The sequence below is a fragment of the Mastigoproctus giganteus genome, chromosome 11, assembly GCF_048544385.1.
Source record: "Mastigoproctus giganteus isolate SK-2022 chromosome 11, ASM4854438v1, whole genome shotgun sequence".
Lineage (NCBI taxonomy): Eukaryota > Metazoa > Arthropoda > Arachnida > Uropygi > Thelyphonidae > Mastigoproctus > Mastigoproctus giganteus.
Genome location: NC_143585.1, coordinates 83807579 through 83821346, shown reverse-complemented (window position 1 = coordinate 83821346; position 13768 = coordinate 83807579). Strand labels below are relative to the sequence as shown.

Genomic DNA, 13768 nt, shown 5'->3' with positions numbered 1-13768 from the left:
ATTCAGAAAAGAGAATTGGTCTGTCAGTGGGTCCCCACTAGTGTTGTGGGATGATCTAAAGCTAGAACAAATGTACATATCGTTGTTATTGTTTATGGTTGACTGATATTTGGTCTTCAGTTTAGATTAAGTATCTGTTCACTAGTCTTTCTTAAATCTGTTATGCTTTCTTACTCAGTGTTACTCGTTCTTCTAGGGGATGTCTTTTTCTTCTTCTCCTACTTTCTATCTCTGTTCCCCCCCACTCCCATACGTCTCATTCTATTATCCATTTCCTTTTCATAAAATACTTGAATACTTTGTATTATTTACTTTCTCTTCTATTTCAGGGGATGTCTATTTCTTCTTCCCCTTTATCTTCTGTCCAACGTTCCCTTCCTTCCAGTTCCCATTCTTCTCACCACTTCCTTTCCCTAAACACCTTGGGACCCCAGGCTTGCCTGATAGCCCCAGTAAGAGTTCCAGTTTAAAAGCAGTCCCTGGCGCGCCTCCTCGTGGCCAAGGTTGGGAGTCAGGGGCAGGGAACCAGGTGTCCCCTGCCTGCGAAGTCGCCAGGTGCCAACACACATACACACCTACATAAATACACTTGCCGGCCTTGGCCTTGGCCTTTTGCCCTTTCAGATGCTACTGCGGTATATAGGTGAAACCCTGGAGATCGCAATTAAAAAACACACCCCTTGACTATATTAGTTTGTAAAGGCCAGAGATGTGTCAAGTTAGCCTCTGGGCTTAGTTGGTGTGTAAATTGACGTATTCTGAGTTCGTGTTTTTTCTGACTGACAAATACTAATTTTATAAATTTGTATATAGTTGGAGCTGACTTTGCGCCGCAGCAAGGGTCCAGCGACTAAATGGCCAGATGAACAATGGTACGCAACACTACACCTAACACTATCCATACACTTTTAAATCTCTGGCCTTTAAATCTCCAGCGTTCTGTAACACACGACAATGTATACTACGCGAACATGGGGGAAACCCCTGATGCCGTTAGACCCTAAACACAGTTTACTATATTAGATAAAATTCTAAACAAAATTCCCTGGGGCATCAAGTGAGTTTTCCAAGGTAAGTTAGTGAGTTCTTTTTAGCGAGTACAGTACTCGAAAGTGACAGTGGAAATATTTTTATTTTTTTCATTAACTAGTCTGGGCAACATGCCAGTATAGCTGCTAACTCCGAGTGGTCTGGAGTTGGCAGTCAGGGGTTCTTTCCCTGGCTGGTTAAATTGAGCAATGAATATCGTAGAGCGGATGAGATTTAGGTGATCTCTGTATTTCTCTGCGGTACAAGTTAGCCTCTGGGTATAGTTGGTGTGTAAATTCACGTATTCCGAGTTGGTGTTTTGTCTGACTGACAAATACTAATTTTGTGAATTTGTATATAGTTGGAGTTTGTCGTTATTGAATAACTCGTATTAATTGTAAATAAATTATTTTACATTAATTTGTAAAATAATTAATTTTATTAATTACATTTATAAAGTACATTACTAACATGGCATCTAAAAGTAGAAAGTCTGACCGACTCTCTTCCTGATTTGAGTAATTCTACTAAGGCTGCAGAACAGATAAGGTCAGCATTAAATTTTAGGGATGTTGTGGCTGAGTTTACAGAAGAGTTGGAGGAAACATATCGAGGAATTTTCTCAATGGCTGAGGAAATTACTTCAAATTTGTGATTAAGGTACTGTTGTAGAAGAAGCCTTCGATGTATCAGCATCGAAGAGGAATAACAAAGAAACAGAAGAAGGGTGTAGAATCTAAGGATGGTTCTAAGAACTCTAATATTATGCAGCAGGACATTGTTGAAGTTTATTCAGCCGTTAATATGTCCGAAAAAGTGGATCAGATAAGACCGGCCCAAAAACGAAGCAGTAAGGATCTTGATAGTTCGGGAGAACAAGGTTTTGTAGAAACTATAGGACTAGAGAAGGGTCTACCAAGTTACAGTTACAGCAGCTACTTTTAAGAAATAATATTCCTAGCGCCTTAGTAGCAATAAGTCGGAATTGTTTAGTACAGAATTGCAAATAGAAAATAAAGCATTACATGCTAAGTTGGAGGGTAAGGTGCAAGTCCAAAAACCTGTTAGATCCTATGTTAAAGTAGTTCAAGAGGAACAGGATACGCCTAAGCAAATTAAGTGTTTGTGATAACTGCAAAACACGATAAGTATAAAAATAGCGAAGAAATTAAGAAAGAACCTGGAAATTCTGTCAGACCTTGGTTAAGGAGGTTAAAATAAAAGGGATCTGTACTACAAGAGACAAATGTGTGGTTTTGAAAGCTGTTTCAGATAGGGACATTGAGAAAAGAAATGTGCTGTGACTCAAGAACTGGGTATGACGAAAAACTAAGAAGAGTTACTTGGGTTTGATATTGGTAAAGACATTGCAAAGGAAGTATTTTTGGAACGGTTGTAGGAGAACTGGTTAAGGATTGTGTTAGTGTTGTTACCATTAGTAAGGCTAAAGATAAAAATACAAGGAACTGCATTATCCAGGTACGTGATAAAGGGTGCCATTGTTCAGTAAAAGGACACAAGGCTTATCCATTAAAAGAAGCTGCAAGATATATAAATTTTGGGGAAAAAGGCAACCAGTAGATGATCCAGCGGTTGTCAGACAGTGCTGAATATTTGAAAGCTATTGAGTTTAACAAAAATATTTATTGATTATGAGAAGAAAAAAAAAACAGGTATGTTTTTATGTTAAGGTATGAGAAACAAAAAATATGTATATTAGGGTCATTTACAATTAATGATTATATTTACCCATATATTTATTTTGTCTGTAAATTGCGTGTGGTCTCTGGTCGATTTACGTGTTTTTGTATGGGGAAGACAGTGACGATACCACTGTGCTACCGCGCAGATTTGATTATGAGCAGTGCAAAAGATATTCCTCCTCAATTTACTCGGGTCGTTGAGAATGGGTTGATATTTAGCCCTACTGTTCTCTTGGAAAAGGGATATCCGAGGAATTGCCGAATAATCCATTCGGTGATAAGTGATGAGCTTTATTCGGCTATTGTTAGAAATTCATTGGTGGTTGTTGCAGCGTCATTCTTTTGTAACCAGTATGTTGTAAGGTGTTAACCTCATCTGGGTCAGTGTACACGAGCATCCTCGGCACAGAGCCACCTTACCAAAGAACCTATATGAAACTATCAAACATACCTCTCAAACAGGAAAGTAGTGGTTAACACACCATAACAGAGTGTTTCTAGAACAGTTCTCCGGGACTGTCCACAGGGCTCGGTGTTGGATCCCCTCCTCTGGATGATTTCCTCATCAAGGACATGGGGGAGGTAAAAGCCTATGTCGATGATCTCATCATCACTGTGGCTGCTGACAGCAGAGACCGCCTTGAAGCCCTGGGGATTGGGCCTCAGACATCAATCTCCACCTATCCACAATTAAAACCAATTCTCTCCTTAAAGGCTAGTTTGTTTTTTTTTTTTTTTTAAGGAGCATTAGCAACTAAGGCCATATTGCTACGGGGATATGCGGTGGTCATTCCCTGACCTTTCCGCATCCTCCGTATTTGGTGATCACGGGCTCGAACCCCGGTCTAATCAAGAAGCGTGTGCTATGCACTGCTGCTTCTACCCACCTGGCTACAGAGGCGCCCTCAAAGGCAAGCTGGTAATCAGAAGACCCCCGCTGATCAGAATCAGTGGAAAATTATCGAGTTTTCAACAGAATTAAAGTTCCTCGGAGTTATCCTCAACACAACATGCTCATTCCAACCTGATCTGAAATACCTCAGGAAAAATGTACGAAATTATGCAACCCTGGTTGCCAGGGTCTCACGTCGAGACTAAGGACTCAACCGGAAGACCTTATCTTTATTCTCCAAAACTGCATTCACACCTATAATAACATGCTTCTGGAATCTGGTATACCAAATGCTGTAGGTGGCAGCTACCACTGCCACCAACAGAAGGACGTTGGATGTCATCCAACGCTCCATACTGCTCGTCACCTCCCGTGCCTGCTGCACAGTGAGCACTCAAGCCCTTCAGGTCCTGGCTGGTTCCTTACCTCTCGACCTCAAGATCATTAGAACTCGTCTACTGTACCACCTTTCTAAGGGAAACCCACAAACCTTCAACTTTACAATTAATCCAGGAAATAGCAAGACAGCTGAAAAATCTCGCCTGCGTCCTCATCTGCAGTAGGAATGGCAAACCAGGTAAGGTGTAAGGTATGTTAGTGTCTAACGGCTCGTGGGATTTCTCCCATCTCCATGGGTGTACATTGTATTGGGCCAGAGATTTGAAGGTGTGTGGGGATCATGTGCTGTACCCTTTGATCCTCCAGTCTATTAGCCGCCAAGCCCCCAGTGGGACCCGACGTTACCACACCGTGCCACGGGGAGTCTGACCGGGTGTACCACTGATGTTAGAGTACTCTGGCGGGTCCTGCCACCTACTTTCCTGTGATTTCAGTGGCTAGGACCAGATTTAGGAATGAGATGATCGCTGTTTCTTGAGGAAAGGTAGTAATTTTAACAGAGCGTAGGGTTGTTCGCTGATAACTTCTAGGGCCAAATAGGTCGGGGAATAATTTTGATATATTTAGATTTAGACCTGTGTGGCATATATACATACATGTGTAAAAAAAAAAACCCATTGTGTAAGAGAAAAGTGATATATATATATTTATATATACATACATACATATATAATATTGGTGTAAATACACCATAAAAAATTCTTAAAATAAAAAACTACATTTGAAGGGCATCGTTTTATCTGTATCTCATATTGTGCACCTCCTTTAACAATGGGTTGCCACGTATTGCACTACATCGAATAAGTATCGCTTCACCAAAAGAGAATACTATTGTTACTTATTCTTGGTGGGCACAACCACCCAGACGGCACAGTTTCAAGGTTTGTTGGCCCTTCATCGGTGGGTGGGCAGGCACCCTGGTATTGCAGTATCGGTGCCCACCCACCGATGAAAGGCCAACAAGCCTTGAAACTGTACCGTCTGGGTGGTGCCCACCGATACTGCAATACCAGGATGCCTGTCCACCCGCCGATGAAGGGCAAACAAGCCTTGAAACGGTGCCGTCTGCGTGTTGGTGCCCACCGAGAATAATTAACAATAGCCTTCTCTTTTGGTGAAGCGTTACTTATTCGAGGTAGTGCAGTACATGGCAACTCGTTGTGAAGGAGGTGCACAATAAGAGATACTGATAAAATGATGCCCTTCAAACTACAAACGTTTCGTTTAAGTTTTCTATGGTGTATTTACACCAGTATTATACAGGGTGTTTCAGTTAAACGTTTCAGAACTTCTAAGAGGGGTAGGGTACATCCTGACAACTCGAAATCATATAGCAATGTGGGGTCGGAAATGCTTTCCTGAAGCGGTGTTGTACACAGAAGCACCATAAAGAAAAGAGACCGTAAGTGAGAAATCGTTTTAATAATACATGAAAAGAAGCAAAAGGTACATGGATTAAAGTAAGTGTTCGAAGTTTCTTCCACGGGCTACAATGCACGCATGGACAAAATCTCCTACGCATGGACATCCGAACATTCTGGAATACTCCAGGCGAATTTCGAATTTCTTCGGCAGCTACTGTGATTCTTGCAACCAGCTCCTCAGCATTGTCAACAGGGGTGTCATAAACTAGCGATTTCATATGACCCCAGAAATAAAAATCAAGACATGATAGGTCGGGTGACCGAGCAGGCCAACGCACAAGACCACCACGTCCGATCCACTGTTGACCAAATGTGACATCCAGGTAGTTACGAACATCTCCGCTATAATGGGCAGGGGCTTCATCGTGTTGGAACCACATTGTCTGTTGCGTCGATGCAGAAATCTGTTCATCTCTCAAAAGTTGTGGCAATACTTGCTGCAGAAAGATCAAGTAGATAGGTCCGGTTAGACGACACGGTAACAGGTAAGGTCCGATGAGGTGATCTCCCATAATACCGGCCCATACACTGACCGAAAATCGAATCTGTGCTGCACGACGTCGTATTGCATGCGGGTTCTCGACCGCCCAGATATGGTCGTTATGCGTGTTGAAAATTCCTTCCCTTGTGAAGGATGCCTCATCGGACTTCAGCAGGAAAAAGCAGCAGGAAAAAACACTTCAGCAGGAAAAAGGGGATTTGTAGCACATTTTCCACGGTACCACTGTGCGAAAGCAATACGAGGTGCATAATCCTCCGGTTGCTGTGTCTGGACACGCTGCCTGGAGTGTTCCAGAATGTTCGGATGTCCATGCGTCGGAGATGTGAGGCGTGCATTGTAGCCCGTGGAAGAAACTTCGAACACTTACTTTAATCCATGTACCTTTTGCTTCTTTTCATGTATTATTAAAACGATTTCTCACTTACGGTCTCTTTTCTTTATGGTGCTTCTGTGTACAACACCGCTTCAGGAAAGCATTTCCGACTCCACATTGCTATATGATTTCGAGTTGTCAGGATGTACCCTACCCCTCTTAGAAGTTCTAAAACGTTTAACTGAAACACCCTGTATAGAATATTTATACTTTTAAACATATGATGCTTTATTCCATCATTTTTTATATATATATAAAAACCTGTTGTTTAAAGTAAAGGAGGTAGGCAGAAGACTGGAGGGTAGGAAACAGGAGGAAGGTGTCGACAGGGAAGATGGCGCCTGCTGACAATGTGGCATGCCCAGTGCCTCACCAGAGGGAAGAGTGGGATGGCGGTTGGAGAAAAACCACCCCTCCCACACACAAGGAAAAAAGCATTTGTAAGAGAAAAATAAAGGTGGGTGGGGGACGTAAAAGGCCTGATGGTAGGAAACAAGAGAAAGAGGCCGATAGGGAAGATCGCTCCTGCTGACAGTATGGCATGCCTGACTAGAAGGCAGAGGGGGTTGCGGGTAGAAGTTGGAAGCAAGGGGTCGATAGAGAAATTTACCCCTGCGAGAGATTTGACAGTGGGACAGGCCCATGTCCCACCAGAAGGAAGAGTGGGGAGACAAGGGATGGGGACCATTCCCTCCCCAGGAAGTGGTAAAGAATGCACTGTGCAAGAGCGCACTGGTGTAAGTTGCCAAAAGGTCTTTGGTGTTGTCAGTCCAATTGGTAAAGTCCAAATTAGTGGTGGTCGATTTCAGGAGGTTTGTCTGGAGAGGTCAAGAATTATCCTTCTTACAGTTCTGTTTTACTAATGGACATCTTGGTTCTGTGGATATATCTTTCGCTATTGTGGATCATCTTGTTCAAGTCTGCCTTTGTTGTGCCAGGAGGGTTCTTCGTGTTGTGAAGAGATCCTTTGCAAAGCAAGAGAAGGCACTATATTCATCCTGGGTGTCTAAGAGGTGAGATTCTTGAACCTTTGGAATATATCTGATCTTCGTAATGAAGATACAGAGAAGGTCCTCATATAGCTTGGCAGTCGTAGACAAGAGAATGTTTGTTATTTGGTTTTTAGGAGCATTAGCAACTAAGGCCATATTGCTCCGGGATATATGGTGGTCATTCCCTGACATTTCCGTATCCTCTGTATTTGGTGGTGACGGGCTCGAACCATGGTCTAATTAAGAAGCGTGTGCTACGCATTGCTGCTCCTTCCCACCTGGCTACGGAGGTGCCTAGAGACAAGGCGATGCCATCTCTCAAGCCCCGCCACCCCCGCAGGTACATGTTCGGTCTTCTGTGATGCCAAGAGCGGCGAGTTTAGCATTTATAGAACTGTGACCAGTAAGCAAAAACGTTGTGTATAGGCCTGGCGAGAACCATGGTGGGAGTCTGGGGAATGTTCTATTGACATCTGTTTGCAATTTTCTGGTGATCTCTCCTTTAGTCGAGTTTGACCACATGGTTTGATCCCTCATATCTCGAGTAGCATTAGTAGAGACATATGATGCAAGAAAGCAAGCTTATGCAGCATCAGCCAAAAAAAAAAAAAAAAACCTTCCACTTCACCCCTCCGTTCGTTCGAAATACCTGTCCAGCTGAGCCTTGAATTTATTTAGGCTCTCAACTTGCACAACAAGGGATGGAAGTCTGTTCCACCAACTAACCACGCTGGCTAAAGGCAAATTTCCGCACATCTATCCTACATCTGTGTTTCTTCAATTTGAATTTATGCCCTCTCAGGTGATTATTCTGAGCAAGAGGAAGAATCCCATCAGCATTGAGCATGCTCAAGCCAGACTTTATACACCTCTATCAGATCACCTCGCCGGTGCCTAGTCTCCAGACACTGTAATTTGCAAAACTTAAGCCTTTCTTTGTAAGAGGAACCCTTTGTTTTATTCTCTAATCTTGTTGCCCTTCTCTGTACTCGTTCCAGCAGCTCTACATCCTTCTTGAAATGAGGCCTCCAGACCTGTATACAGTACTCAAGGTGTGGCCTGACCATTGCCTTATACAAGGAAATAATCACTTCCTTATTCCTGCTAGAAAAATTCCTGTGTATCATTGACAAGACACCATGAGCTACTCTTGCAGCCCGTCTGCACTGCTCAGAGAACTTCATGCCTGCACAATTACTCCCAGGTCCTTTTCATTCTCTACCACTGTCAGTGTAGTACCACAGAGGTGATACCTTGTTCTGGGGTTGCTGTTTCCCATATGTTGTACCTTACATTTGTCAATGTTAAACTTCATTTGCCAACTCTCAGCCCATCTGCTCAACCTTTCCAGAACCTGTTTTAGCAGCATAGCGTCAGCAGTATCCTTAGCAATCCTGCCAACCTTTGTATCGTCTGGAAACTTTGACATTAAGATTGATATACCATCAATATTATTTATAAATACAGAAAACAATAATGGACCTAACACTGAACCCTGAGGGACTCCACTAATAACATTAGTCCGTGATGAGCAGTGTCCATTGATTACCACTCTGTCTTCCCCCCCTCAACCACCCCTTTATCCATAGCAGCAATTTGCCTACAATGCCACATTGCTCCAATTTGTGCAGTAGTCTTGCTCGTAATGCAAAGGGGGGGGGGTACTTTGTACCGTCCTATTTGCTTCTTTTAGGCAAAATATATGAAAGAATGGTAATATCAAGATTGAATTATGGGTATGAAGAATTGAAATTATCTTCATTATGAGGCTCGTGGCAGAGAAGAAAAATGCAAGGAATGCATATAAATTAGCACGTGACACAGAAGCCTATGGCAGATATAAGCTAGTCTAATCAAGTCACAAAGGAGGTTAGGCAGGCGAAGGCAGATTGAGAAATCTTTGGCAAAGAAAAACAGCAAAGAGTTGTTTCCTTTTGTAAACTAGAGAAAGGGATGAATCAGATTAGCCCACTTAACATAGAAGGATTGACTTTTGACGATCATTCTCAAGTAGCTGATAAACTGAATGTGTACTTTGCCTCTACATTCACACATGAGTTATTCAATGAGGTGAGTGCCAGAACTTTATCAAACTAACAGGGAGCTAAGTGATTTTGTAATAACAAGCAAAGTGGAGGAGAAATTGTTGAAGTCAAAAAAGTATCTGGGGTGGATGGGATCTATCCAGTTATATTATAGGAGGCAGCAAAGGAAGTAAGCAAACCATTAGCCATAATTATGAGAGCTTCCTTGGACTCAATGGAGGTACACATGGACTGGAGGTGTGTAAATGTATCACCAATTCACAAATGGGATTCAAAAGGTGACAAGTTACTATAGACCTATTAGTTTAACTTGTGTTCCGGGGAAAATAATGCGAGTCGCTGGCTAAAGAAGCATTGCAGGATCATCTAGACAAGACTGCAATAATAGTTAAGACACAGCATGGATTTGTTAAAGATAGGTCATGTCTGACCAATTTGATTGATACTATGATGTGGTCATGAAGGAATTGAATGCAAAAATTAATTTTGATATCATATACTTGGATTTCAGGAAGGCTTTTGCTACTGTTGCACATGTAAGACTGCTGTATTCCAAATTGGAGCGGTATGGCATTAAGGGCAAGTTACTGCAATGGATAAAGGGATAGTTGAATGGGAAACGGCAAAGAGTGGTAATAAATGGACACTGCTCTACATGGACTAATGTTATTAGCAGGAGTCCCCCAGGGTTTGGTGCTGGGCCCATTGTTGTTTTGTATATTTTTCAATGTTATTGATGAAGGTATATCAAGCTTAATGTCCAAATTTATAGATGATACAAAGGTTGGCAGGGTTGTTAACGACAGTGAAGACAGTATGCTACTCCATCTGGATCTAGATAAGTTGGGCAAATGGGCTGAAAAGTAGCAACTGAAGTTTAACATTGAAAAATGCAAAGTACTGCATATGATTAGCAATAACCGAAGAGAAACCTACCAACTGTTTGGTACTACACTCAGGGAATTGGAAAGAGAAAAATACCGGAGAGGTGATTGTGCAGTGAAATACGAAGTTCGCTGAGCAGTGCAGACGGGCTGCCAGGCAGGTCATGGAGTCTTGTCAATGATATATAAGAATTTTGCTAGCAGGGACAGGTTGGTGATTATCCCGTTATACAAGGCAATGGTCAGGCCATATCTAGAGTACAGGTCTGGAGACCTCATTTTAGGAAGGATGTAGAGGTGCTAGAAAGAGTACAAAGAAGGGAACAAGATTGGTAAGGGGAACAAAGGGGTGCTCTTACGAAGTAAGGCTTAAGTTCTGCAAATTGTTGTGCCTGGAGAGTAGGCACCTGCAAGGTGATTTGATTGAGGTGTATAAGTCCTTGAATGGGATGATGAAGCTGAATGGATTCTTGCTCAGATTAAGAACCTGAGGGGGCATAGATTCAAATTGAGGAAAGACAGTTGTAGAAAAGATGTGTGGAAATTTCCGTGTAGCCAGAGGATTGTTTATTCGTGGAATAGGCTTCCGTGTTTTGTTGTGGAATTTGATAGCCTTAATAAATTTAAGGCTGAGCTGCAGGGGTGAAATGGGGTGTTTTTTGTTTGCTTTCTAGCATCATTTGCCTCTACTAATGCTAATTAAAGCAATATGGCTTCAAAAAAGGGAAGTCTACTGAGGATGCATGAAGGAAATTAATGGATATTGTTGAAAATAGTGATGGACGGTATGTGCTCGGTTTGTTTAGTCGAGCACATTCAATGCCCTCTGGTGGAGTATATTCTTTAGAGGGCTAGAACTGTTCCCGGAACCTTCACTTTTTACAAGATTACCTTTCGAACAGGAGTGGTGTGGTGTGGTGAGGTGTAGGTAGTGGAATGTGAATGCCCATAGGATCGATATTTGGACCTTGTTTATGCAATATGGTCTCAGACTAGTTTCTGAGATAGCATGGGGGATACTCATTCCATCGCATATATTATCTTTATTTCGTGTTGATAATTTCTGGTAACTTTAGAATGGAGATAGAGACCAAAGCATGTCATGCTTTAAAAGAATGGAATGGAGTGCTATATATAAATTAGAAATAAATATGAAGCACTCAACTCCATTGTTATTGAAAGGCAGGTTGAGCTTTACAAGACATCCCGTTAGATAAGTGGGGGGGTGTAAGAGGCGTCAGGTGTTTGGGTCATTTCCTGGGGAGAGTGGCTGTTTTTTTTTTTTTTTTTTTACAGACCATTAAGTATTTGGGGGGAAAAAAAAAAAAAAAAAAAACTTTAGAATAGTAAGTGTAAATGGGGGATTAAAGGAAGATCTTGAATCTTTATACAAGTGTGTGCCCTAATAACGTATGCTGCAGGAGCCTGATATACCCTGCCAACAAATTCTATTGTGAAAAACATGTCAACACAACTGCTTGCTCTTCTGGGGATAACGCGTTCCTGTGGTACCATGGCAACTGCCTGTGCGGGTATTATCTGGAAAGCCAGAGACCGTTTTGGTGTTCATGCTGGCTTGATGTGCTCTCTAAGGACATTCCCAGTTTTTTTTTTTTTTTTTTTTAGGTATTTGGTCGTGCCCAGGAGACGGAGCAGGTGTACTCTCTTAGCCCATCCCAGTCGAGATAAAGAACAATTCTGATAAAGGTAGGGAGACTTGTCTGCCGATTTGATTGTGGAGTGTAGGTTGCTTCCCTGGCTTCAGTTGGGATTGTATGCTTGTTTCCTGTTGAATGGACATGACCTTATGTCCAGGTTAAGTCAGCTTAACTTTGTAGGTTCTGGTTTCAGTTAGTCCGGTCTCCATTGCACTCTGGCGGTGTGATGGAGACTGGACTCAGTGTCGAGTTCGAATGTGATTATTACCTCGATCCGAGACTTGCACTTGAGAGGGAGTTTTCAACTCGATGGAGACGATATATAGGTTATTTACGAATCATTATTTATTTTAGCATTAGCAGAGGCATTTGATGCAAGAAAGCAAGCTTATGCAGCATCAGCCAAAAAAAAAAAAAAAAAAAAACCCACTTCCACTTCACCCCTCTGTTCGTTCAAAATACCTGTCCAGCTGAGCCTTAAACTTATTTAGGCTATCAACCTCCACTACAAGGGATGGAAGTCTGTTCCACCAACCAACCACCTGCTGGCTAAAGGCAAATTTCCGCACGTCTATCCTACATCTGTCTTTCCTCAATTTGAATTTATGCCCTCTCAGGTGATTATTCTGAGCTAGAGGAAGAATCCCATCAGCATTGAGCATGCTCAAACCATTCAAGGCTTTATACACCTCTATCAGATCACCTCGCTGGTGCCTAGTCTCCAGACATTGTAATTTGCAAAACTTAAGCCTTTCTTCGTAAGAGCACCCCTTTGTTCCATTCACTTTGTTCCATCAGATGGTTTTTCAAGGCTTCAGAATATGTGGATTAGATCTTTAAGTGTGGATTAGATCTATATGTGGATAAGATTGCTAGATGTGATCTACCTCCCTGAAACTAAAAACATTGGATAGCCCGAGTTGTCATTCTCTGAGGCAAGGCTAAAGATCAGTGCTCTCTAATTAGCAGTGGCATGGTATTTATACCTTCATAGGGCCCAAGGCAAAATGGAATTTAGGAGCCCCATCTAAAGAAAAACTAATAAAAGAACATTTTCAATTTCATTTTATTGTGACAACAAAAACAAATTATGATTTAAGAATTAATATATAAATTTTCATAAAAATCGGTAAAATAATTTAATATTACAGCAATGAGTTTTTGAAGCAGTGATTTTGATTTTTGCCTATAGGATAAGACAAAAAATCACCACTAAATTATAGATGCTTGATCATAACTGATTTGTAGTATGTTTGAATTTTTTATTTTATTTTGTTATTTAACTAACTTAACAAATAATTGATGTTTTGTTTTAGTGCATATGGTTTGGCCCAGATGGCACTAGTATGGTCATGTGATTAACAAACTATATTGGATATTAAAAAAAAAATTCTTACTGCCTTGAAGTAAAATTTTAGTTCGAGTATGAGTGAAAACAAAACCAAATTGAAACTACATGGGAAATTAACAGGAGGCATGCTTTTACTCCAAAAATGCACCCATAATGAATTTTTTATCTATACTTCTCCAGTGCAAAAAAATAGTGATATTGAAAATTGCAGCACCCTGAAGGAATAGGAATGCAGAGAGAAGATACTTAGAGTAATGTAGCCACAGGGTTAAGGAACACATGATAAAAGTTGCAGACACTGTGTGTGAACCATTTAATGACAGTAATGCTTAGCATAGACAAATATGATGGCAAATACACCTGTCTCAGCATTGAATATATATATTTGGTTTTTAGCAGCATTAGCAACTAAGGCCATGTTGCTCTGGGGATATGCGGTGGTCATTCCCTGACCTTTCCGCATCCTCCATATTTGGTCACGGGCTCGAACCCCAGTCTAATCAAGAAGTGTGTGCT

The 13768-nt window shown here is 41.6% G+C and overlaps 1 protein-coding gene across 1 annotated transcript in view; it reads right to left on the bottom strand.

The window, feature by feature from the left end:
* Positions 1 to 13768, bottom strand: part of LOC150078203 (uncharacterized) — an 82368-nt gene that overhangs the window by 67772 nt on the left and 828 nt on the right. The window lies entirely within an intron of this gene.